This window comes from Thalassophryne amazonica, chromosome 10 (assembly GCF_902500255.1).
Source record: "Thalassophryne amazonica chromosome 10, fThaAma1.1, whole genome shotgun sequence".
Classification (NCBI taxonomy): domain Eukaryota; kingdom Metazoa; phylum Chordata; class Actinopteri; order Batrachoidiformes; family Batrachoididae; genus Thalassophryne; species Thalassophryne amazonica.
This window is the reverse complement of record NC_047112.1, coordinates 61,982,734-62,010,653: the sequence shown is the minus strand read 5'-3', so window position 1 is coordinate 62,010,653 and position 27,920 is coordinate 61,982,734. Positions and strand designations below refer to the sequence as shown.

The 27,920-nt window shown below is 42.9% G+C and overlaps 1 protein-coding gene and 1 long non-coding RNA gene across 2 annotated transcripts in view; one reads left to right on the top strand and one right to left on the bottom strand.

Moving 5' to 3' along the window:
• rabgap1l (RAB GTPase activating protein 1-like) overlaps window positions 1-27,920 on the top strand; it is a 422,326-nt gene that overhangs the window by 260,241 nt on the left and 134,165 nt on the right.
• Window positions 307-27,070, bottom strand: LOC117518868. Its single transcript, XR_004563106.1, has 3 exons — window positions 26,890-27,070; window positions 14,628-14,633; window positions 307-317 (listed from the first exon to the last, which is right to left on the bottom strand). It is a non-coding gene; the product is annotated as an uncharacterized LOC117518868 (long non-coding RNA).

The window sequence follows — 27,920 nt, the reverse complement described above, 5'->3', positions numbered from 1 at the left end:
CACCCAGTCTCCAGGTACCACTTTAGGGTCCTCCTGTGGAGAAATGGGATCATCAGTGTTTGGAACTCTCCCTCGTTGTCCTTCTAACATTTTTCTCATGTAATCCGCCAAATTGGCTTCCTCAGGTACATCCCAAATTTGCCCATAATATGGCAATTGATATTTTCTGCCAAACAATGTTTCATACGGTGTCAACCCCATGGTACTAGTTATGTTTATATACATTTTTACCAAATCTACACAATGTGTCCATGGTCTGCCTGTTTCCTCCATTGTCTTTCTAAGTCTGTTTTTTACTGTTCCATTCATCCTTTCCACTAATCCGGCGCTTTGTGGATGATAAGCACAATGATTTTTGAGATTGACCTGTAGCGCTTCTCCTACGTATTGCACTATTGTATTAACTAAATGCGCTCCATTATCTGAATAAACTGTTTCTGGTATTCCAAATCGTGGAATGATGTCTTTGCACAATGCCTTAGCCACTGTAAGTGCATCTGCATGTTTTGTAGGGAACAATTCTACCCATTTTGAGAAGGCATCAATTACGACTAAACAAAATTCCTTCCCTTCATGTTTACTCAGCTGTATATAATCCATGTGAATCACTTGAAAGGGATATTGTGGTGTTGGAAATTTGCCTCTTTGGGGTCTCAAATTGCCTTGTGAGTTGTGTTTTGCACATATCATGCATGCTCTACAATGATGTTTTGCATATGCATCGAACCCATAAAGACAAAAAATAGATTGCAATTGCGATATCATACCCCCTGATGAGACATGCGTCACGCCATGGCTCATAATAGCTGCCCATTTAAACATATTTTTTGGCAATATGGGTTTCTTTTGTGGGCATACGTACAAATCATTTGCATACGTAGCTCCTTTATTTATCCACATTTGTTTTTCTGTCAGTTGCCTGCTGTTGCATGTCAGCAAGCAGTGTACGACCTAAATGCAAATCTGGAGTGGTGTCCTGTACAACAAAAATAGAAGAAGCCGCTGCTGCCTCTTTTGCTGCTCTGTCAGCAAAATCATTTCCTTTTGAAATACTGTCAGAGCCTTTGGTGTGAGCCGCACATTTGCATATAGCAATTTGGTTAGGCAATCTCACAGCCTTCAGTAGTGCAGTTAGGAGAGTGGCATGAGTCACTGGCTTTCCAGATGATGTCACCATTCCACGCTTTTCCCACAGTTTTGCAAACACATGCACTGTGCTGAAAGCGTACTGGCTGTCTGTATAAATTGTTACAGCCGTACCTTTAAACAGATAGCAAGCTGCAGTTAAAGCAACTAATTCAGCTGCTTGTGCTGAAAATGACGATGGCAATGAAGCAGAATCCAATACTTCTGAATTTGTGACAACAGCATATCCAGATTGTGTTTGTCCATAAGCGTTTTTAGTGGAAGAACCATCCACATACACAATTGTACTGTTTAGGATGGGTGTGTCCTGGAGGTCTGGGCGTGCTTTCGTACAGACTGTAGCTACATCAAGACAATTGTGCGGCTCACCATCCTCAGGTAAGGGTATCAATGTGGACGGATTCAATGTTGTACAGCGCTCTACCGTAAGGTGTGGTTGTGATAATAGCAAGGACATGCACGAAAGATGTCTTGCTGGGGACAAAAGGCTCATGTTTGTCTGCAACAGAAGTGCAGAAACTGCATGTGGAACTTTCAGTGTCAACTGATGGAATAGAACAACATTACTGCTACTTTGAACAGCCATAGAGGCTGCAATAACAGCTTGTACGCATGGTGGTAGAGCACTTGCCACTGCATCCAATTTAGATGAGTAGTAGGCAACTGGCCTCAATTTTGAGCCATACACTTGAACCAAAACACTAGTCATGAACTTATTCTTACAATCAACTGTTTGAATGAATGGTTTACTATAATCTGGTAGTGCCAAAACTGTGGATGACACTAATGTTTGTTTTACTTTTACAAAAGCTTCCTCAGCATCTTTGTTCCATTCCAACACGGTTGACATTGAAATATCATCCTTGTACATCAAATCAGAAAGTGGACTAGTCAATTCTGCATAGCAGGGAATCCATGCCCTGCAGTAATTTGTCAGTCCAAGAAATGACATCATCTGCTTTTTGGTTTGTGGTTTTGGAGCGTGCAAAATTGCTTCCTTCCTGTCAGACAGGATCATGCGCCCTGTGGCTGATAATTCATGTCCTAAATATTTTACTTTATCCCTACACAACTGAACTTTGTTTTTACTCACTTTTGTGGCCATTATCAAATAAGAAACATAATAATGCTACTGTGTCAGTTATGCAGTTTTCTCGTGTGTCAGAGGCAATCAGAATGTCATCAACATACACTAATAGTTGGCTATCTGCCGGTGGAACGAAATTGGCTAAACATGCTGACATGACTTGAGAATAAATAGTTGGACTCTCTGCGTAACCCTGCGGTAATCTGGTGAATGTATATCGTTGTCCTTTAAAGGTAAAAGCAAACCAGAATTGACTATCTGGGTGTACTGGCACAGAGAAAAATGCATTACTTATGTCAATTACTGAGAAACTATTAGAATTTGGTCTCAGCGAATTTAACAAGGTGTGTGGATCTGGAACGCATGGTGCTCTTTTAATCACAGCAGCATTTACTGCCTGCAGATCTTGAATCATTCTCCACCCCACTGAGGGCGGAGCCTTTTTTACAGGAAATATGGGTGTGTTACATGGTGAATCTGGGCATGGCACTATTACTCCTGCTGTTAATAAATTCTCTACTACTGGCCTGATTCCTTCAATTGCATCAGGTTTCAATGGATACTGTCTTACACATGGTCTGTATTCTGTTTTTGGTCTTATAACTACAGGTTGTGCATTTTTTATCAGTCCTACGTCTGAAGGACCTGTTGTCCACAATCCTGATGGTACTGAAGAGAGAAAATCATCTTCTTCAGGACTCAACTGAAACACTCAGGATTGTGAAGTGGACACATCAATGTGTGTTCCAGCTGTCAGCACCAATGAGACATTAACTGGCACTTTGTACAATTTAGTTGATGGACTGAACTCCGTTCGTGGTCCAACTCTGCTCCAATCAGTGGCTGACAAAGCTGTTATGACTGTCAGTCCCAATTCTTGCCATTCTGTCAAATATGGCTTACAAAGTGACACATGTAATGGCATACCTGTGAATCTCAATTTTGAAACATCTTCAGTGGCACCTGTTACTGTTATGACAGCTGTTGAGTTGCCATCATGAATCAAATTGGTCATTGTCAGCTTCACAAGTGAAATGTTTTTCGATTTGTTTTCATACACTGGTGTTCCTGGCAATATGCCACTGTGGACTCTAAATACACTCGCAAATCTGCATCTAAACTCTGTCCATGGTTCTCCTTCTTTCTGAGTTGTCCTGGTAATTTCAGTATAATTTATCTTTGGCCCTAACACACCTTTTGCTCGTGTAATCATAGCTTCCACTCTTGTTTTCAAGACTGGATCATCATGTGGCAACGGTACGCCATCCTGGTCTGCAGGATTCCAGTCTCCGCGTATCTGACTCCATTTAGGGCCACATGCTTTCATCCACACCTGTTGGACTTCAGGTCCACTAAGGTGGTAAGAATTTCTAATGTTTTCTATATCCTGCATAAATCCCTCAATGTCGACATGTGGCGATGGTATCATGTCGACTGCTGCTTTGATATCATCAGCATTCCATGTTCGATATACGAGCATGGTTGATCGATGTCCTGCTGTTCCTGCACGTGGATTTGGTACTTCTATCATAGGATAGGCACCTCCCTGGTCACTGTGTTCCACCATGGGAGGGGCTGTGGGCACTTTCGCTTGACTGCGTGTTTGTGGTTTTTCTGGTTTTTCTGGTTTTTCACTTTTTACCTTAGGTTTTACTGCTAAATCATACTGTGGTGGCGGTACATCGTCATCCTCTGGTAGAGGAGATAAAGGTGTTGTTGTCACCGACGATCCAGCCGGCGGTGGTTGTTGAGGCTGTTCTGGTTCTCTGTGCTGAATTATCACATCTTCTTCTGCCTTACTTACAGCTTTCTTTTTCCTTGCTTTCTCTAATCGTCGCTTCTCTGCTCCCTTCCGTCTGTTCTCTGCTTCCTCCTCCCAAAATGCCACTAAATCTGCCCCTACTTTCTGCATCTTTTTCTCATCACCTTTATGTTCCTGTTCTAACTCCTTCTTTAGCTTCTGTATACTGATCAGGTTCAGTCGTCCGTCAAAGTCATGTTTATTTATCCAGGTCTCCAATTTCTTTGTTGCTTTTGGATTTTTTGCTTCCATAAATTTCCAGTCGTCAGTGGATACATTTTCCTTATTTTTAGACGTCTTACCCCCCATTTTTATTATCCCTTGTTATAATTTGGACTTCAGACGGGGGCACACCTAGGGTGTTCTAAATCTGAAGTTTTCACTTTCTTTGGACGTGACAATTAATTTGCCGTCGTGTGGTTGATTCCTTTCACCTCCCCGTAGGAAGCGGAATCACTTGCCTTCGCTTCCACACACACGGTTGTCACTAACGTTGTCCAAAGTATTACACTTTCACACAGTTATTTACACTTACACAAAACACTATCACACATAGAAACACTTTTAATAATCGTACGCGTATTCTTATGCCAGGGGAGCTCGCCCTCCCGTGAAATTTAACTAATGTCCTGCATTAGGGGACTCCGCCGTCCCTGCCAGATTTAACTGCTTTTTTACAGTGCACGTATTTCTACCCGGGATTTCCTTTACGTATTAAACAGAGGAGTCCGTACCCTCCTTCCGGAATTTAACTACGGGCGTCCCTCGCAACCGTAGAGGAGTCCGCCCTCCTCGCGGATTTTAACTGCTTTACATTAACAGACGATTCCACGCCATCGCTTACGGAGTTTAACTGTTTTATGTGATCTGATCACCACTCACTCAGTACTGTTACAAAGAAATTCTACTCACTGACTCGACCTCCTGTCTGTCTTCTTCGGGAAAATCTCGTCAACCAGACGATGCCAACGGTGGTCGACAATTGCAGACACGATCAATCGATCGGACCTTGGCCAAGGATTTACGTCTGGACTTGGTGACCCCCGCCGGACACCTCCGGTGTTGTTGAGATCCCGGACGTAGCCCCCAGTCAATGTTGGGTATTTTCTCCTCCAAACATTCTTAAAACCTTTTATAAGACAAACAGAGTCAAGAAACACCAGTGAGACAGAAAAGTCAAATTAATCACGCGCTGAGTGCGGGCCAGGCTGTACACCAAGGCTACACTAAAGTCTGGCCTGTGCTCCCGCTCTTTTTATTAGAGAAGCCCTCATTACATCATAAAACTTGTCCTAAGGGGGGGGGGGACAACGCGAGACAAGTTTCTTCCCGTAACATAAACACATACGTCAATAAGTGCAGCTGTAAGGAAAAACAGTTTCTTTCTTTTACTCTTATCGTCGAAGGTCAGCACATCCCGTTCGTCTGTTGCAGTTATCAGCTGTTGTGCATCTGCCTGGAGTGTCCTGGTCTTCACACTAAGCATCACATCACAACAGTCAAAACAACCTTCAGTTCTTTTACTCCCAGTTCAGCCTGACCCCGTCATGCTTCACTCCCAGTCGTTAGCGGCTACGAAAACAAGTTGTATAATAATAATAATAAGTACATCCAGCTCTTGATTCCCAGTTCAGATTGACCCCAGCATGCTAAAACAAGGTTGAATAACACGTACATTCTCGGGGTTAGGTGCAAACAGCACAACACCGTTCTCATGAGAAAGAAGACAAAGGTACAAATGTTTAACAGTGATAACATATATACAAAATCTTTAACACCTATTTAAGGTACCTACTATATGTAGAATTGTTGGAACCAGGCTGGAATAGAAATCCCAGTGTAGCATCTGGTGACAACTGTAAAAGTCTCAAGGGGTATTGCAAAACTAGGTGATTTGGCTTTGTCTGAAGAGTGTACTCTTCATTAACAGCCTCGTGATTAAAAATGAACATCTTCTCTTTCAGGGAAGTGCTCCACCCACATATAATCAGAACATAAATTTGTACGACTCTTCCATCTGTTAGCTAAAGTTTTGATGTTTTTCTAAACACTCACTGCAAAAACAAACACAATTGCAAACCTCACGTTGCTGCAGGCTTCACCTCTGACAGTTGGGGTTAATTAATCCTTTAACGAGTCATCAATCCTTTCTCTTGTATCTGCTTCCTTGATACCACAGTGTTGTGTGCCTTATTTTATATTCAGACGACTAAACACCAAAGAATAATAAACATGGTAAGCCCGAGTCTTTTGCACACAGTGCCGGCTTCATGGTGGTATTTTACACTTCTTAACTAGTAAGAGCACTGGCACATGTCCTAAAATAGGCTTGCACCCTCAGCACAAATTTCTTTTAATGTTTGCTGTTAAAATAGGTTCATAATCTCATTGTTCTACTTTTAACCTGTATATAGGTGTGAATTGAAGTAAGGTGATTATCCTGCAATAATCCTGACAGCTAAATGTGTGATTTCTCTACATGATGGCTGAGTTTACTCAACTTGGTATTTCTGCTGAGCTTGCACACACATTTACAGATAATGTGTAAAGAGCATGAAATAACTAAAACTTACTGGAACTAGTACTCATTATGAATGTTAACCGTAACAACTCTAACAATCATCAGTATAAAACAATGAAATGTATTTTTTAATGCTGTCATAATTCCTTGAGTATTGCAGAATTCCTGAACCTGCATAAGGGCATTCGTGCAGTAAGCTGCTAATGGAAATGCCTTTCATTAACTCACATACAGTAGTGTTCAGAATAATTGTAGTGCTATGTGACTAAAAAGATTAATCCAGGTTTTGAGTATATTTCTTATTGTTACATGGGAAACAAGGTGCCAGTAGATTCACTAGATTCTCACAAATCCAACAAGACCAAGCATTCATGATATGCACACTCTTAAGGCTATGAAATTGGGGTATTAGTAAAAAAAAAGTAGAAAAGGGGGTGTTCACAATAATAGTAGTGTGGCACTCAGTCAGTGAGTTCGTCAATTTTGTGGAACAAACAGGTGTGAATCAGGTGTCCCCTATTTAAGGATGAAGCCAGCACCTGTTGAACATGCTTTTCTCTTTGAAAGCCTGATGAATATGGAACGTTCAAGACATTGTTCAGAAGAACAGTGTAGTTTGATTAAAAAGTTGATTGGAGAGTGGAAAACTTATACGCAGGTGCAAAAAAATTATAGGCTGTTCATCTACAATGATCTCCAGTGCTTTAAAATGGACAAAAAACAGAGATGCGTGGAAGAAAACAGAAAACAACCATCAAAATGGATAGAAGAATAACCAGAATGGCAAAGGCTCACCGATTGATCAGCTCCAGGATGATCAAAGACAGTCTGGAGTTACCTGTAAGTGCTGTGACAGTTAGAAGATGCCTGTGTGAAGCTAATTTATTTGCAAGAATCCCCCACAAAGTCCCTCTGTTAAATAAAAGACATGTGCAGAAGAGGTTACAATTTGCCAAAGAACACTTCAACTGGCCTAAAGAGAAATGGAGGAATATTTTGTGGACTGATGAGTGTAAAATTGTTCTTTTTGGGTCCAAGGGCCGCAGACAGTTTGTGAGACGATCCCCAAACTCTGAATTCAAGCCACAGTTCACAGTGAAGACAGTGAAGCATGGTGTTGCAAGCATCATGATATGGGCATGTTTCTCCTACTATGGTGTTGGGCCTATATATCGCATACCAAGTATCATGGATCAGTTTGGATATGTCAAAATACTTGAAGAGGTCATGTTGCCTTATGCTGAAGAGGACATGCCCTTGAAATGGGTGTTTCAACAAGACAATGACCCCAAGCACACTAGTAAACGAGCACAATCTTGGTTCCAAACCAACAAAATTAATGCCTCGCAGATGTGAAGAAATCATGAACTGTGGTTATACAACTAAATACTAGTTTAGTGATTCACAGGATTGCTAAAAAAGCAGTTTGAACATAATAGTTTTGAGTTTGTAGCATCAACAGCAGATGCTACTATTATTGTGAACACCCCCTTTTCTACTTTTTTTACTAATTGCCCAATTTCATAGCCTTAAGAGTGTGTATATCATGAATGCTGGGTCTTGTTGGATTTATGAGAATCTGCTGAATCTACTGGTCCCTTGTTTCCCATGTAACAATAGGAAATATACTCAAAACCTGGATTCATCTTTTTAGTCACATAGCACTACTATTATTCTGAGCACTACGTATACAGAACTCTAGAAGCTTGAATAGGCAACCTAACAATGACAATCAGCTACTGTGAAGATGGTTTGTGGCTGAATGTGTCATCCATGAACTCATCAGATAGTTGAGTGGGGGGATCTTTGTGTCTGCCTACTACAGTCAACTGCACTGCAGCAGTGATGTCTAAACAGTCAATAATGTGACTCAACTTCTATTCAGTGAAGGACAAAGCAAAATCAGGTAAATGTGTACTTATGGTACATGGAAAAACAAGTGTGCTGACATTCGTCTCTGTGATGGAAAATTGCACCATGATTTAAATAAAGATGGTATGTTACAATGAAAAAGAACACAGTATTAAGTTTTATTCTACCCTTGGTTTTGTAGATACTGTGTAAGGAATAAGGCAACATTTGTAGAATTACCATTAATGTCATGGTGAAACACCAACAACAGAAACAAAAATATGAAAAAGCACTAGAGACACATCTATGTTATGACACATAAACACTATGCAAGGTGGTAATGTCTATTCAAAATGTAAAGTAGGTACTGTTCATTACATTTGACACTTTTGTTTGGAGATAAAGAATATTTTTGGAGAGAAATACAAATTTCTATTTGCCTTATTTGGTCTGTCCAGCCTCTTTCCTGTAAAGTTCAACAGAATCATTCAGGTGTTATTTTGCAAATTTTGGGGGCTGTGTGATGTGTAACTGCTCAGATACTGTAACATCACCCCCTGTGTTGACCTCCATTCATTGGCTCCCAGTAATTGCGAGAGCAGAATTTTAAGTCTTCCTGATGACACACAAAATACTGTGTGTGCACCTGCTTACCTTGAAGAACTTGTTAAACCTGATGTGCCATTGTGCGTCCTGTGGTCTCAAGATGCAGGCCTATTGTATGATTAAGGAGTCGATAAGAAGTCAGCAAGCTGTCAAGCATTTGCTTATCGCACCCCTGTACTGTGGAATAATTAACCTGTTGAGGTCAGTCTGATTTTATATAATGCCTAAATAGATGCTTATCATTTGATTGGTGGTGTGTGTGTGTGTGTCACGTGATATTGATCATTCGTACCATTTGCCATTTTGTTCCATTTACTGTGCAGTTTTGATTCCATACATTTTATACCATTGCACACCGTGACCACCGCATGCTCATTCTAGCAGTGACGGCGCTTAGCTTAAAAACAAACACGGCTGGGGTTTTTTTGGTGACAGACGACGATTTGAACGAGCTTATTGATGGTGTTAATTCTTTGAACACACACACACACACACAAAAATCCACTACACTGTAAGCCGTCTGGAGGCATTTGCAGTATTCACTGGGACGTCTCTAGCTGAAGTAGTAACACTGTCAGATGAAGAGCTCGAAAATTTCTGTTGTGATTTTTTGCAAGACTGAGAAAAGCAGACAGCAATCTGCACATGAAAAAGTCAATGCACTGCATCAGTTACAGACTACATCATCAGGATTATTTTTGAACTATCTGACTGTTTTTGGAAGTTGACTGAGAACAATTTTGGATTTGGCCAAAGCACCTTCTTGGATGGAAGATTCCATCTTTCACCTCATGAAATATTCTTACCATTGCACTCATAAACATTCATTATTTGTATACTATTGAATCTTTTTTCTGTCACTCATGCACTCACCAAATAAAGAGTTGATGTGGTGTATATATAGTATGGATCACCCTGTCCCTCTGTCCATAAATCTTACAAGTACAATTCCTCTATACCCACTTAACAGACATCAGTGAACCTTCACACAATGGTTGAACAGCATTTGAATATGTACATGAAGGAAAAGAATTCTGGTCCCCTTTCTTCCAGCAGAGATAATTGTACTGTTGTTTGTAATTGATGCATCATATTGAATTCATAGTTGCTACAGTGCCTAAAATGTTTTATGACTTTTCAATTCAATTAAATTTTCAATTTATTTTCATTTATATAGCACCAAATCACAACAGAGTTGCCTCAAGGCACTTCACACAAGTAAGGTCTAACCTTACTAACCCCCAGAGCAACAGTGGTAAGGGAAAAACTCCCTCTGAGGAAGAAACCTCAAGCAGACCAGACTCAAAGGGGTAACCCTCTACTTGGGCCATGCTACAGACATAAATTACAGAACAACTTACAGAAACCATTCACAAAAAATATACAAATATACAGGAAATGCTGTTGGTGCACAGGCGTAAAACAAAACTATACCAGTATGCTAGCCATAAGAAAGGGAAAATAAATGCGTCTTAAGTCTGGACTTGAAAGTCTCCACAGAATCTGAATTGATGCAGGGAGATCATTCCACAGAACAGGGGCACGATAAGAGAGAGCTCTATGACCTGCAGACTTCTTATTCACCCTAGGGACACAAAGTAGTCCTGCACCCTGAGAATGCAAAGCCCGGGCCGGTACTTAAGGTTTAAATAGGTCAGCTAGGTAGGGAGGTGCCAGTCCGTGAACAATTTTATAGACAAGTAGCAGAACCTTAAAATCTGATCTCACTGGGACAGGGAGCCAGTGAAGAGATGCCAAAATGGGTGAAACTTTAATGACTTTTAATGAAATTTATATATATATATATATATATATATATATATATATATATATATATATATATATATATATATATATATATATACTCAACAAAAATATAAATGCAACACTTTGGTTTTGCTCCCATTTTGTATGAGATGAACTCAAAGATCTAAAACTTTTTCCACATACACAATATCACAATTTCCCTCAAATATTGTTGACAAACCAGTCTAAATCTGTGATAGTGAGCACTTCTCCTTTGCTGAGATAATCCATCCCACCTCACAGGTGTGCCATATCAAGATGCTGATTAGACACCATGATTAGTGCACAGGCGTGCCTTAGACTGCCCACAATAAAAGGCCACTCTGAAAGGTGCAGTTTTATCACACAGCACAATGCCACAGATGTCGCAAGATTTAAGGGAGCGTGCAATTGGCATGCTGACAGCAGGAATGTCAACCAGAGCTGTTGCTCCTGTATTGAATGTTCATTTCTCTACCATAAGCCGTCTCCAAAGGCGTTTCAGAGAATTTGGCAGTACATCCAACCAGCCTCACAACAGCAGACCACGTGTAACCACACCAGCCCAGGACCTCCACATCCAGCATGTTCACCTCCAAGATCGTCTCAGACCAGCCACTCGGACAGCTGCTGAAACAATCGGTTTGCATAACCAAAGAATTTCTGCACAAACTGTCAGAAACTGTCTCAGGGAAGCTCATCTGCATGCTCGTGGTCCTCATCGGGGTCTCGACCTGACTCCAGTTCGTCGTCGTAACCGACTTGAGTGGGCAAATGCTCACATTCGCTGGCGTTTGGCACGTTGGAGAGGTGTTCTCTTCACGGATGAATCCCGGTTCACACTGTTCAGGGCAGATGGTAGACAGCGTGTGTGGTGTCGTGTGGATGAGCGGTTTTCTGATGTCAATGTTGTGGATCGAGTGGCCCATGGTGGTGGTGGGGTTATGGTATGGGCAGGCGTCTGTTATGGACGAAGAACACAGGTGCATTTTATTGATGGCATTTTGAATGCACAGAGATACCGTGACAAGATCCTGAGGCCCATTGTTGTGCCATACATCCAAGAACATCACCTCATGTTGCAGCAGGATAATGCACGGCCCCATGTTGCAAGGATCTGTACACAATTCTTGGAAGCTGAAAATGTCCCAGTTCTTGCATGGCCGGCATACTCACCGGACATGTCACCCATTGAGCATGTTTGGGATGCTCTGGACCGGCGTATACGACAGCGTGTACCAGTTCCTGCCAATGTCCAGCAACTTCGCATAGCCATTGAAGAGGAGTGGACCAACATTCCACAGGCCACAATTGACAACCTGATCAACTCTATGCGAAGGAGATGTGTTGCACTGCATGAGGCAAATGGTGGTCACACCAGATACTGACTGGTATCCCCCCCAATAAAACAAAACTGCACCTTTCAGAGTGGCCTTTTATTGTGGGCAGTCTAAGGCACACCTGTGCACTAATCATGGTGTCTAATCAGCATCTTGATATGGCACACCTGTGAGGTGGGATGGATTATCTCAGCAAAGGAGAAGTGCTCACTATCACAGATTTAGACTGGTTTGTGAACAATATTTGAGGGAAATGGTGATATTGTGTATGTGGAAAAAGTTTTAGATCTTTGAGTTCATCTCATACAAAATGGGAGCAAAACCAAAAGTGTTGCGTTTATATTTTTGTTGAGTGTATATATTTCATAAGGTGAAAGCCGGAAAGCCTCGTTGAATGGTATGTTCCAGCTTTCACCTCATGAAATATTCGTTCCTTTGAAAGAATGTAAAAACATTCATTATTTGTTTTATATAACGGCTAAAATAGATCCTTGTCATTTGATATTTTATTAATTTCTAAACAACAGAAAAGGGACTTACATTTTGGTGTTCCACTGCTGCTAAAGTCCAAATTGTGACGTGTAGTCCGGTGATGCTGTGCACGGACTTTGGACTTCCATAAAACAAAAAGACTTTTTGTAGTTCCTCAGTCCAGCCAAAAATCACATCAGCTTTTCATCTGAATAGCTCTTCATGCATCCAGATGGCTTACAGCGGAGTGGATTTTGTGTGTGTGTGTGTGTGTGTGTGTTAGATTAGATTAAATTTATTGGTCCCCCTGGGGAAATTTGACTTCACCGACCGTACAATACATTGTACATAACAGACGAACAATGCAGTAGGCACAACAGCACATCACAGGACAGACAGCAACAATATCACAGTAGCACATCACAAGATACACAGCACAGACATCTACAGTAACGCTGACAGCAACAGTGACAAGCAACAGTACAATCTCAGACTGACTGGTCAGGGCTTGCTGTCGAGGGTCGGCACAGCTGCAGGGATCAGGCTCCTCCCGAGGCGAGCCCTCCTAAACTTGATGCCTCTATATCTGCACCCTGAGGGAAGTGGAGTGATGAATTGGTGGAGTGGGTGAGTGGTGTACTGTGGAGTTTGCTATGCGAATAATGGACCTGTTGTTCAGTTCTGTGAACTTGGGTGTGGGGAGTCCGATAATTTTAGCAGCTGTGTTTGTGATGCGTGTGAGTTTGGCCCGGTTTGTGACAGAAAGCATGGTAAAGAAACATGAGGAACAGTACAGAATGATGGATTGAATGATGCTTTGATAAAGTAACAACAGCAGGTGGGGTGCAACATGTAATCCTTTGAGTTTGCGGATAGCTGACAGTCTGTGTTGGCTTCTTTTTTTGAATGTTTGTAGTGTGCTGATCAAAGGTGAGTTTATTGTCCAGAGTTATTCCTAAGTATAGGAAAGTGTCCACTGGGGTGGGGGTGGGGGGTGCTGACCAGAAGTTCCTTTGTTTTATTGACATTTATTTGGAGGTGGTTGTCCGTGCACCATTTGGTCAAGTGAGTGATTGTGTTGTGGAAGTCAGGGTGGATTGGTTATCTGAGAGGAGTGCGAGGATGGCTGTGTCCTCTGAGTATTAGAGGTATGATGTGGTGGGTGAGATGCTTAGGCAGTCATTGGTGTGGAGAATGTACAGGAAATTGTTCCAAGAATTAGCAGCGTCAGTTAGCTCAATCAAATTATCGTCTCAGTAGAGTTGTTGTCCCCCACACCCGCATGCACACGCAACCGGATCGGTGCTTGTGCCCTCATGTACTACCAAAACAAAGACTGTGTACATCCTTAGTGCAGGGAAAAGAAATCACGTCAGAAATTAGTCTGACAGTGAAAAAAGCTGGGACAGAGGCAACAAAAGACTGGGAAAGTTGATGAATGCTCAAAGAACACCTGTTTAGAACATTCCACAGGTGAACAGGTTAATTTGAGTTTCATGATTGGGTATAAAAGGAGCATCCTCAAAAGGCTCAGCCGTTTACAAGCAAAGATGGGGCGAGGATCACCACTTTGTGAACAACTGTGTGAAAAAATAGTTCAACAGGTTAAGAACAATGTTTCTCAACATTCAATTGTAAGGAATTTAGGGATTCCATCATCTACAGTCCATAATAGAATCAGAAGATTCAGAGAATCTGGAGAACTTTGTACACGTAAACCGCAAGGCCAAAAACCAACATTGAATGCCCGTGACCTTCGATCCCTCAGGCAGCACTCTCTCGGTGGCCACAGTGCTCTGCGGCTGCAGTCAACATCCGCATCAAAACAGCGAGCGTAGTCTCTGGACCTGTTGCCAGATTTGGCGCAGCTCCGCACAGCAGACAGGAGAGCGGTGTGAGTAGCCCGCTGCTGCATTTACCGAGCCCGCAGACTCGGTAAGCGCATCGGCGGCAGTGAGCGCAATCGCGGTAATGCCGACCGGTGCTGCGACCGGCCTGCCTGATAAGGACGCAGAACACAATGCGCTGTTAAATAAAAAAGCATGCAAAATTGCACTAAACAAAATCTGTGAAACTGCGAGGCCTTGACAGGTGAACCGCTTTATAGCGAGGGACCACTATCTATCTATCTATCTATCTATCTATCTATCTATCTATCTATCTATCTATCTATCTATCTATCTATCTATCTATCTATCTATCTATCTATCTATCTATCTATCTATCTATCTATCTATCTATCTATCTATCTATCTATCTATCTATCTATCTATCTATCTATCTATCTATCTATCTATCTATCTATCTATCTATCTATCTATCTATTTATATCTATCTATCTATCTATCTATCTATCTATCTATCTATCTATCTATCTATCTATCTATCTATCTATCTATCTATCTATCTATCTATCTATCTATCTATCTATCTATCTATCTATCTATCTATCTATCTATCTATCTATCTATCTATCGTAATAACTTGTGAACCCAAATTCACTGTTAAATTCCAATCAGATTTATTCTCTTTAAATTCTTGCACTTCGTTCTCTTTTATTGTCTCATTCTTAACAGATTGTCACCGGAGTAAAACTATGAATCATTATTATCTCCTTAACATATGAGGTCTGTTAGAAAAGTATCCAACCTTTTTATTTTTTTCAAAAACCTGATGGATTTGAATCACGTGTGCTTGCATGAGCCAACTTTCAACCTTCATGCGCATGCGTGAGTTTTTTCATGCCTCTCGGTTGCGTCATTTGCGTGTAAGCAGCCTTTGTGTGAGGATGGGTGGAGTCTCTCGTCGTTTTTTCTTTGCGAGGAAATGGCGGAACAACTGGAGCAGCACGACTGCACCAAATTTTGGCAGAAATTGGGCGACAGCCAGGTGGACACCATTCGTATTATTCAGACTGCTTTTGGTGACGATGCGATGGGCATCACACAGATTAAGGAGCGGTACAACCGGTTTAAAGACGTCCGCACAACGATGGAGAGCGCGCCACACTCCGGGTGGCCATCAACATGCTGAAATGACCAGATCATTCCAAAGTGAACTCTGTGATGATGTGGGACCGTCGTGTGACTATCCGAGAAATTGCGGAAGAGGTGGACATCAGCACTTTTTCAGCACATTCCACTGTGACAGAAGATTTTGCCATGAAAAGAGTTACAGCGAAATTCATGCCGATGGCTTCGGCACGAAGCTGATGGCGCAGCAAAAGCGCCACCGTGTTGAAGCCTCACAGGACATGCTGGGACATGCCCAGCTCTTCGGAAGATTCAGATGGCTTTCGGTGGTTTTTCAGTCATGTGACTATCCAAGAAATTGTGGACGAGCTGAGCATATAACATATCCTGTGAGACTTCAACACGGAGGCACTTTTGCTGCGCCATCAGCTTCGTGCCGATGAATTTCGCTGCAACTCTTTTCATGGCAAAATCTTCTGTCACAGTGGAATGTGCCGAAAAAGTGCTGATGTCCACCTTTTCCACAATTTCTCGGATAGTCACACGACGGTCCCACATCACCACAGAGTTCACTTTGGAAATGATCTGGTCATTTCAACATGTTGATGGACACCCGGAGCGCGGCGCGCCCTCCATCGTTGTGCGGACGTCTTTAAACCGGATGTACCGCTCCTTAATCTGTGTGATGCCCATAGTATCGTCACCGAAAGCCGTCTGAATAATCCACATGGTTTCCACCTGGCTGTCGCCCAGTTTCTGCCAAAATTTGATGAAGTCGCGCTGCTCCAGTCGTTCCGCCATTTCCTTGCAAAGAAAAAACGATGAGAGACTCCACCCATCCTCACACAAAGGCTGCTTACAAGCAAATGACGCAATCGACAGGCGTGAAAAAACTCACGCATGCGCATGAATGCTCAAGGTTGGCTCATGCAAGCACACGTGATTCAAATCCATCAGGTTTTTGAAAAAAATACAAAGGTCAGATACTTTTCTAACAGACCTCGTATAGATCGGGTGTCCCAAAAAAATATGTAACATTTTATCAGCAAAGAAAATGGTCAAGGCATATGTCTAGGAAATAAATTTATGGCTGGATAGAAAGCTGAAAGGTTGAAGTTTTTCATACCAATGTCAATATTGGCCCTGCATTTTGTCAGTGTCTTAGACAACATGTTCAATGTAGGCCCTGCGTTGGCCAATTACGGCCTGCAAACGCTTTGGGGAAAGTGTCCTGAGGAATGTTTCGGATTTCTCACCAGATGTTTTCCTTCAATGCGTCGTTGCTTGGCATCAACATAAACTTCAGGGTCTCTGCAAGTACAAAAGAAACTTAAGTGATTAAGATTGTCGCTTTTAAGGGTCAAACCGAGTGTTTTAAAAGTTGTATATTTTTTTGGGACACCAATAGTTCCTATTGGCCCACGGATGAAGGTTGAGGTGTTAGTTCTCAAAAATGCTGTGGTGGCTTCAGATACTTAAATGCAGTCCATTTACCATTTTACTTGTGGTAGATCGATTTAGAATCTGTAGAAATTTAGAAAAAGTTCCAGGCTTGACAAGGAACGATTTGGAGAGAATTAAAGCTAACAAAACACTTTTGGCTTCAAGCTGAAAATGGAATTTGTATACTTTGCAAATTCCCTTTTAATCTGAAAAACTCAGCTAGGGCATTGTCTTTAAAATGCAGAGCGCTTGACTCAAGCCTTAAAAATTATAAAGACTGGCACATTACCAACAAACGTTACCATACTTCAGCCTGTGAAAGCATGCTAGACAGCCTGATGGAGTCCACTCCGCTGAGGGTGCAGCAGTATGAGCAAAACACTGGTCCACCAAACACTAAGAAAATCATGAAACAGCAGGACAATGAGCAAAAGCCATGTGATCGGATGTAGAGTCCAGAAAAGGGAGGGCTGCACGCAGGCTGCAGGAGACTGTCGGACAGCCAGTAAACAAGAAGAAAAATGGACAAGTGTGTTCCTCTGTTCAGGGCCTTTTTAAGGGGGGCTAAGCTACATCTGGTCATAGGCCCCATCCATTTGGGCGCTTGGTTTCTTCCCACAGCGAAAGTCAGAAAAACACATCAGAATGACTATGCAGTTCGTGTAGTTTTACTTTATTCTAAATATTTTTTGTAATGATGCCAATATTTTAATGTTTGCTCTTGCATCTTACCTTGTCTTATGTGCTAATTTGCTTGTATGTATGTATGTATATCTGTAATTGATTTGCTTTTTCTTCACTTTATGAAAGCACTGTATAGGTTTTTATTCAGAATATTTTTATTATCATCAGAAATGGGTTGAGAGTAAAATAAACCTTTTGCTCCTGTTTAATTTTCCCATGCTGTGGCATGGTTGGTCAGTGCTCAGAGACTACCACTCAGGAAAGGTTAGCTTCTACTCTGGGCCCAGATAGGTCAGTGGCGAGCCAGCCTTAATTTATATGCAAATCCATGTAGAGTTACAGCAGATAAGGTTGGTTGGATCTTCAGGCATGAGTGGCTTACAGGCACAGAGGATTCAGCACAAAGTTTATATTTCTCTACACATCGTACCCTGTAATGAGCCTGAATTCTGTATTTTTTAACCTTTATTCTCTGGGGAAGGTCACCTGAGCATTTTGCCTTATTCTCTTCCAGTAATTCACTTAGTCACCTTTCCAGCTAACATGTACAATGACATACTAGTGGTGATTTTTTTCTGCTACAGTAGGTATTTAATGTTTGTGACCCATCAGTAGATACATTTAAGAATAAACCCTGGATTTTTCCATGGAAACAAAATTTAAACAGAATGGGGTGAAAAGCAAACAAGGTAATGTCAACATGCCTCATCAACCAAGGTAATGTTGCGTCTCACAGTGATAACTAAATGTTTCCATAAACATATTATTCAGGGTACTAGTTCTTATCCTGGTGACGGCATTCTTATCGGTTTTCCAGGCACAATCCCAGCAGACCTGAAGTAGTTTTAACACTCAGAATAAGTATTTGCCCCATTTAATCTCTACTCATTGAGTAGCTGACAGTAAAGGCATTGAGATTACTGATTTGTATTTATACGTAATTTGAATTACAGTGTTGTTCAAATGGCCCATGTACCCCAATAGTATTACAGTAATAGACTTGGCCACAGTCTACAGTGCATCTGGAAAGCATTCACAGCGATTTACTTTCTCCACATTTTATGTTACAGTCTTATTCTAAAATGGATGAAATATTTTTTTCCCCCAAATTTCTGCACACAGTACCCCATAATGGCATTGTGAAAAAGGTTTAAAAAAGAGAAGAAGAAATCACAAAAAAAGGATTCACAGCCTCTGCAATGAAGCTCAAAATTGAGCTCAGGTGCATCCTGTTTCCACTGATAATCCTTTAGATGTTTTTACAGCATAATCAGCATAATTTCCCAAGCCATAAGGCAACTAGCTGATAACAAGGCATGTGGCATGGATAATATCACTGCAGAGCACCTGAAGCTTGCCAGCTCTAGGGTTGCTGTGTTGCTGGCTATTTGTTTTACAGGGTTGGTAATGCATGGTATTCTGCCAGATGCTATGTTGACAGTTATTTTAGTACCTGTCATCAAAGACAAGGCTGGGAAGGTAGGGAGTATGGATAGCTATCGGCCTATTGCCCTAGCCAGCATACTGTCAAAGGTGCTAGAAAGTGTAATATAGTAATGTAGTATAATAAGATGGCTTCCAAGATGGCGCCACGTGAAGGCGCCCTGGTATTCTGGTGCTCCCTGTTTTGTCTGTTTTTGTGCGTGAATCATGTGTCATCGTGTCCCTACACCCGCGAGGAGCTTCTAAACATCAAATCAACACCCACGGACATTACGCCAGTTTTTTAGTGCCTGCAGCTGAACTGGTTCACTTTTTGGCCAAAAAAGTGAGACGCCGGCGGAGAGGGAAACGCGCTGGAGCTCTTGTGCGCCTCAGACGAAGGTGCACGCGCACGCCCCTACCTGGGATATTTCTCTCCAACGTCCGCTCACTCCACAACAAGATGGATGAGCTGGCACTGCTGATGAAGAATAGAGATTTCTCCTCATCTTGTGTACTGTGCTTCATGGAGACGTGGTTAAATGCACAGACACCGGACTGCGCGCTCCAACTAGAGGGATTCCAACTCCTCAGCGCAGACAGAGACCGAGCACTCTCTGGTGGAAAAACTAGAGGGGAAGGACTCTGCTTCTATATCAACAACGCCTGGTGCTCCGATGTGACTGTGATCTCCCAACACTGCTGTCCCTCTCTGGAATATCTCCTCATAAACTGCAGACCGTTCTACTCTCCATGTGAGTTTAACTCTTTCATACTTTGCTCTGTGTATATTCCACCGAGCGCAGACGTGCACGAGGCCGAGCGCGCGCTCGCGGATCAGATTATGAGCGTGGAGAGAGACTTTCCGGACTCTCGTTATAATTCTCTGTGATTTTAACAAAGGGAATCTCAGTCAGGAATTACCAAAATACAAACAGTTTGTTAAATGCCCGACCAGAGAAGGGAGCACGTTAGATCATTGTTACACGACAGTGAGTGGTGCGTACCGAGCGGTGGCCCGTGCAGCTTTGGGACTCTCAGATCACGTGATGGTCCACTTGATCCCCACGTACAGACAGAGACTAAAACTCTCTAAACCTGTTGTGAGGACATCTAAAGTGTGGAGCAATGAAGCTGTAGAGGAGCTACACGCGTGCTTGGCCACCACGGATTGGGATATGTTTGAGGCTTCAACAGACAGTCTAGATGACTACACGGACACTGTGACGTCATATATTCATTTCTGTGAAGACAGCATCATCCCACAGCGTACCAGGGTGAGATATAACAATGACAAGCCCTGGTTCACACCTAAACTCCAGCAGCTCCGTCAGCAGAAAGAGGTGGCTTTCAGAGAAGGAGACAGAGACAGCTATAGAGGTGCAAAGTACAGATTTAGCAAGGAGGTGGCAAAGGCTAAATCCATGTGCAGTTCACATCTGCAGCAAAGGTTCTCTGCCAACGACTCGGCCTCTGTGTGGAGGGGGTTGAAAGAGATTGCCAACTACAAGCCCAAAGCACCTCGTTCTGTTGACAACCTGAAGCTGGCCAACGACCTGAACATCTTCTATTCACGTTTTGAAGACATGGACTCACACCTTCCCACCCCCTACACAACTGGATATTCAAACACTCTGGACCTCCCCCCTCTCACTGCTGCCCTCCCCACTCCCCCTGTTGCCCTCTCGGTCCAGGAGGAGGATGTGAGGAGACATTTCAAAAGGCTGAATCCACGTAAGGCCCAGGGCCCAGACTGTGTCTCTCCTGCCACCCTGAGACACTGCGCTGATGAGCTGGCCCCAGTCTTCACGGGGATCTTCAATACCTCCCTGGAGTCATGCCATGTCCCAGTCTGTTTCAAGTCCTCAATCATAGTTCCAGTCCCCAAGAAACCACGCATCACTGGACTTAATGACTACAGGCCTGTGGCTCTCACGTCTGTAGTCATGAAGACCTTCGAACGCCTGGTTTTATCCCACCTGAAGTCCATCACCGACCCCCTCCTGGACCCCCTGCAGTTTGCCTACAGAACCAACAGGTCTGTAGATGACGCCATAAACCTGGCCCTGCACTCCATCCTGCAGCACCTAGACTCCCCAGGAACCTACGCTAGGATGCTGTTTGTGGACTTCAGCTCTGCATTCAACACCATCCTTCCAGCTTTGCTCCAGGACAAGCTTTCTCTGCTCCACGTGCCCAACTCCACCTGCAGGTGGATCACAGACTTCCTGACGGACCGGAGTCAGCGTGTGAGGCTGGGAAAAAAATGTCTCGAACACTCGGATTCTCAGCACAGGATCTCCACAAGGCTGTGTCCTTTCCCCTCTGCTCTTCTCCCTGTACACTAACTGCTGCACCTCCAGCCACGACTCTGTGAAGCTCATCAAGTTTGTGGACGACACCACCCTCATCGGACTCATTTCGGATGGGGATGAGTCTGCCTACAGGAGGGAGGTGGACCGGCTGATGACCTGGTGCAGCAGCAACAACTTGGAGCTCAACGCCCAGAAAACAGTGGAGATGATCGTGGACTTCAGGAAAGACACAGCCCCCTGCCCTCCCTCGCCCTCACCAACAGCCCCATCACCACTGTGGACTGTCACCGCTTCCTCGGCACCACCATCACCCAGGACCTCAAGTGGGAGTCAACCATCAGCTCCCTCATCAAGAAGGCCCAGCAGAGGATGTACTTCCTGCGGCAGCTGAAGAAGGCCAAGCTGCCTGTCCAGCTGATGGTGCAGTTCTACACGGCCATCATCGAGTCCATCCTCTGCTCCTCCATCACGGTGTGGTACGCCGGGGCCACAGCCAGGGACAGACACAGACTGCAGCGCATTGTGGCCTCTGCTGAGAAGGTGATCGGCTGTAGCCTTCCATCTCTCCACGACCTGCACGTCTCCAGGACTCTGGGCCGAGCAGGTCGGATCACAGCTGACCCTTCTCACCCTGCACACGGTCTGTTCAAACCACTCCCCTTGGGCAGGAGGCTACGGTCAATCCGGACCAGAACCTCCCGCCATAAGAACAGTTTCTTCCCCTCTGCCGTTAGACTCATGAACTCCTCATAACTCAGTCACCTTAAGCTTAACTCTGTCACTTTATCATTTTATCACCGGTCACTTTAGACAGTGTACTTTGGTTTTTAATTGCATTCCTCCCACTGCACTGTTTTTTCTGTTTCTCTGTTTTTCTGTTGCACACAGCCTTTCATATTTTTTTTTATCTTATATTTTATCGTATTTTGACACATATGTTATATTTTATCTTAGCATTTTATCTCTTCTTAATGTTGCAGCATTGTACCGAAGCAAATTCCTAGTCTGTGAATCCTGTTCACTCGCAATGGCAATAAACTTCTTCTGATTTTTATTCTGATTCTGAATATTTGACAGAATTGGGGATTTTATTTGCACCACGGATAATCAGTTTGGCTTTAAGAGTAAGCATAGTACTGATTTGTGTATTTATGCATTAAAAGAAGTAGTAGAAAAGTACAGAGGGCATGGCTCAACAGTGTTGGTAGGCTTTATTGATGCCTTTAAGGCATTTGACAGAGTTAACCATCACAAGCTCTTCGCCAAGTTCAAGCATAGGGGTGTTCCAGGTAGAATCATACATATCCTGGCATATTGGTATGACAGACAGACTATGCAGGTGAAATGGGGGAGTTTTTTTTATCTTCTCCCTTCAGAGTTGGAAATGGGGTACGGCAGGGTGGGCGTTTATCCCCAAGCCTATTCAACCTGTACATGGATGACCTGTCAAGGCAGTTGGGAGATTGTAGAACAGGGTGTATTGTGGGCAACACCTTAATCAATCACTTGATGTACACTGATAATTTGGCCATTATATCTCCCAGCAGTGCAGGGTTCCAACAGCTTCTCAATATATGTTCTGACTACGGGGTCAGGTTTGACATCAAGTATAATGCCAAAAAGAGCATGATAATGATATGTAGGACCAAGGAGGATCAACATCTTAACTTCCCAGGTTTCTTTTTGTCTGGTCAAGCCCTGTCTGTGTGCACCAATGTAAAATATCTTGGACACATTGTTAACGATGGAGGATGATGCTGACATGCTCAGACAGAGAAGAATGCTGTATGTCCAAGCCAATGTGTTAGTGAAAAAATTTCATTACTGCTCTTATGAAGTGAAGGTGAACTTGTTTAGAGCTTACTGTACCCCTATGTACACAGCCCCCCTGTGGATGAGGTATAAGAAGGAGAGTTTGCGCAAACTTCAGGTTGCGTATAATGACTGTCTCAGAATCCTGCTTAAGAAGCCCAGGGGTAGTAGTGCCAGCAAGCTTTTTTGTGATTTAGGGTTAAACACCTTCCAGGCTACCCTGAGAAGACTGATGTACAAGTTTATATGTAGACTGCAGGGGTCCCGGAATAATCTCATTATGCAGTTGACCAGTCCCAGGTGCATTTCTGTTAGATACCAATCCCATATGTGGAAATATTGGTGTTTGTGCCTTTTATAGAATGTGTATGCATTTTTTTCCTTTTTAATGGCATCTTTTACTGTTTCTAGTTATTAGATGCCTTTTTATTGAATTTGCATAAGCACTTTTTTATGTATGTATGTGTATGTATATATGTATGTATGTATGTGTATGTATATATGTATGTGTGTGTGTGTACATATGTTTTTTTTTTTAAATATTACGTGATATAACACCTTTTCTTATACTATATATTTCTTTTATGTTTTGTATGTCATGGTATTTCTATTTGGATGTTGGAGTCTGCAATAAAGTTTGACAATAATCAGAGTCCATCTGAGGTAAATCCATTTGATAGAACATGATTTGGAAAGGCACACACCTGTCTACATATAACGTCCCACAGCTGACATTGCATGTCCATGTCAGAGCACAAACCAAGCATGAAGTCAAAGGAATTGTCTGTAGACCTCTGAGTCAGGATTTATCACAAGGCACAAATCTGGGGAAGGATACAGAAACATTTCTGCTGCTTTAAAGGTCCCAATAAACAGTGGCCTCCATCATCTGTAAATGGAAGAAGTTCAGATCCACCAGGACTATTCCAAAAGCTGGCCATCCATCTAAACTGAGCGATCTGGAGTGAAGGACCTTAGTCAGGGAGGTGAACAAGAACCCGATGGTCACTCAGAGCTCCAGCATTCCTCTGTGGAGAGAGCAGAACCTTCCAGAAGGACAACAATCTCTGCAGCAATCCATCAATCAGGCCTGTATGGTAGAGTGGCCAGATGGACGCCACTCCTTAAGGCACCTTGACACTTGCACTAATTTGATCCCCGCACTGTTGCGCAATTCGTTGTCAATGCATCCTGCTTTGTCCTGCTTGATGCCACGCTATATGCCACGCTATATAAAATAGTCATTTCGTAGCTGATGATACATTTGCTCTCAGAACTTAGCTGATGAAACCATTCTCTTCCCTCCCAGAATCATAGAGAAATTATCTACATCTATAGGTTCTCTCGTGCTCATTGTGTGGTGGAAAATGCATTTGGAATCTTGTCTCAAAGGTAATTATTTATAGTATATTATAATGGATGGCTAAAACAGTTGCATTTTCAGTCCTTCTCATGAATTTGATAATGTATCTGTAAAGTTAGGTTTATTATAGATCTAACATCTCGTCATAATCTAATTTTAGGTTCAGAAGCCCTGCCTGCAATGACATGCATTGATACGCAGTGACACGCTGTGTTTTTGAATAAGTTGTACAATGTCCACGACTAGTTCTCGCAAGTGTCACAAAATTAATCCGTGCCAGTAATTTTGAACATTTCTAAATTTTCTTTGCACACACAGTTCACACACAGTTTGCAACAGTTTATGATGAGTTTACTCATTGGCACGCAAAATTGCGTGCAGTGCGGGGATCAAATTTGTGCAAGTGTCCAGTTAACTTTAGTAAAAAGCACATGGCAGCCTGCCTTGGGGTTGCCAAAAGACACCTGAAGGGCTCTCAGACTATGAGAAACAAAATTCTCTCATCTGATGAGAAAAAGATTGAGCTCTTTGGTGTGAATGCCAGGTGTCATGCTTGAAGGAAACCAAGCACCATCTCTACAGTGAAGCAGCATGGTGGTGGCAGCATCATGCTGTGGGGATGTTTTTCAGTGGCAGGAACTGGGAGATTAGTCAGGACTGAGAGAAAGATGAATGCAGCAATGTGCAGAGACATCCTGGATGAAAACCTGCGTCAAGAGCGCTCTTGACCTCAGACTGGGGCAATGGTTCATCTTTCAGCAGGACAATGACTCTAAGTACTCAGCCAAGATATTAAAGATGTGGCTTCAGGACAACTCTGTGAATGTCCTTGAGTGGCCCATCCAGAGCCCAGACCTGACTCCGATTGAACATCTCTGTAAAGATCTGAAAATGGCTCTGCACCAAGTCTCCCCATCCAACCTGATGGAGCTTGAGAGGTGCTGCAAAGACGAATGGACAAGACTGCCCAATGATAGGTGTGCCAAGCTTGTAGCATCATATTCAAGAAGACTTGAGGCAGTAATTGCTGCCAAAGGGTTAGGGTTAGGGTGAGAAAAGGGTGTGAAAACTTACTTATGTGTGAATTCCTTAGTTTTTTTTATTTTTAATTTGCAAAAATAAAATAAAAAAGTTTTTCATGTTGTCATTATGGGGTGTTGTGAGTAGTATTTTGAGGAGGAAAAAAAATGAATTTGCTCCATTTTGGAATAAGGCTGTAACCTGACAAAATGTGGAAAAAGTGAAGCAATGTGAATACTTTCCTGATGCATTGTAAGTCGACTGAGTTTGTGTTTTCCACTTATCCAGGTCTCATCAGTTCATGAAGTCATTTAGAAACAAATCTCCAAATGCAATTTTGTGCAAATACAAAAACCAAATGATGAACATTAAATCAGTATTTCTTCCTGCTAAAATTGTGTTTTTTGGTTCAGACACACTAAGCATCCACATTGAAGCAATCCTCCCATTGGAGACTATTTTTGTGTTCAGGCTAACAAATTTAGATTTTACCCACCAGGACCTCCCCCATCCATCTGTCAGCATGCACATCTCCCAGCTGAGATGGGGAGGTGTGATTGTCACACTCCATCAAGCATGTCAGCATTTAAATTACACTGCAGAAAAGCAAAATACTCCACCGTTACCTCTATATCAGTGTCCAATTTAGCTTAACAGAGGATCAGTGAAGGTCTGGCTAGCTACACACATTTTAAGTAAACAATATTCCATTGAAGTGAAGCAGTGTAGTACAATATTTTATGCCAGTATTCAGAGGTTTGAGCTTTATTAAAGGTTCTTACAGTGCCAGAGCCCCCAAAGACTCACTATTTGTATCAGTTGCATAATTTCTAAATTTGTTTATCAAGTGATGTGTCCTATTTCAAGTGGTTTCAGCTTCCCAACTGTGAAGATTTGATTTATGGATTTTGGGTGGTTGCTTGGGCATGTTGTGCTTTTGCAGCATATAGTAGATCATAAAGCAGAACATAAAAACAGAGGGTTTTTTCCCACTGTGTACAATGCAGAAAACAAGAAATTTAAAGATGTACTCTATGTAGAATATTTATGCAGTATTTTCTCATATTTCATGAACTAAATGATAAATTCATTGATCATCATCATCTTGAACCTCTTATCCGGGACTGGGTCGCAGGGGCAACAGCTCCAGCAGGGGACCCCAGACTTTCCTTTCCCAGGACACATTAACCACATATGACTGGGGGATCCCGAGGCATTCCTAGGCCAATGTGGAGATATAATCTCTCCACCTAGGCCTGGATCTTCCCCAGAGTCTCCTCCCAGCTGTACATGCCTGGAACACCTCCCTAGGAAGATGCCCAGGGATCATCCTTACCAGATGCCCGAACCACCTGAGCTGCCGCATTTCAACACAAAGGAGTAGTGGCTCTATTCTGAGCTCCCCACGGATGACTGAGCTTCTCACCTTATCTCTAAGGGAGATAATCTGAGAAGGTGGAAAATGGGTTTCCTCAGCCACCCTCCCGAGGAAACCCATTTCAGCCGCTTGTGCCCGCGATCTAGTTCTTTCGGTCATGACCCAACCCTCATGACCATCGGTGAGAGTAGGAACAAAGATTGACCAGTAGATCAAGAGCTTCACCTTTTGGCTCAGCTGCCTTTTCATCACAACAGTACATTAGAGTGAATGCAACACCATTGAATGCTCCATTGTCCCCTCACTTGCGAACAAGACCCGAACATCTTAACCTCTTTCACTTGGGGCAAGGCCACATTCCCTACCCAGTGTAGGCAATCCATTGGTTTCCTGCTGAGAGCCATGGCCTCAAATTTAGAGGTGCTGATCCTCATCCCAGCCACTTCACACATGGCTGCAAACTGATCCAGGGAGTGCTGGAGGTTACAAACCGATGAAGCCAACAAGACCACATCATCTGCAAAATGCAGTCAGGAAACCCTGAGCCCACCACACTGAAGACCCTCCTCCCCCGACTATGCCTCCATATCCTATCCATGGATATCACAAACAGGATTGGTGACAAAGCGCAGCCCTGGCGGCGGCCAACCCCCACCGGAAATGAGTCTGACTTACTGCTGAGAACCCGAACACATACGCTTTGTGAGTACAGAGATTGAAGGGACCGCCTCACTCCATACTCCTACAGCACCTCCCACAGTATCTCCCAGGGTACCCGATCATACCCCTTTTCCAAGTCCACAAAACACATGTAGACTGGTTGGGCATACTCCCAGGCCCCCTCCAGGATGCTTGTGAAAGTGAAGAGCTACACTGCAAAAAACTGTCCCCCTCAAAATAAGC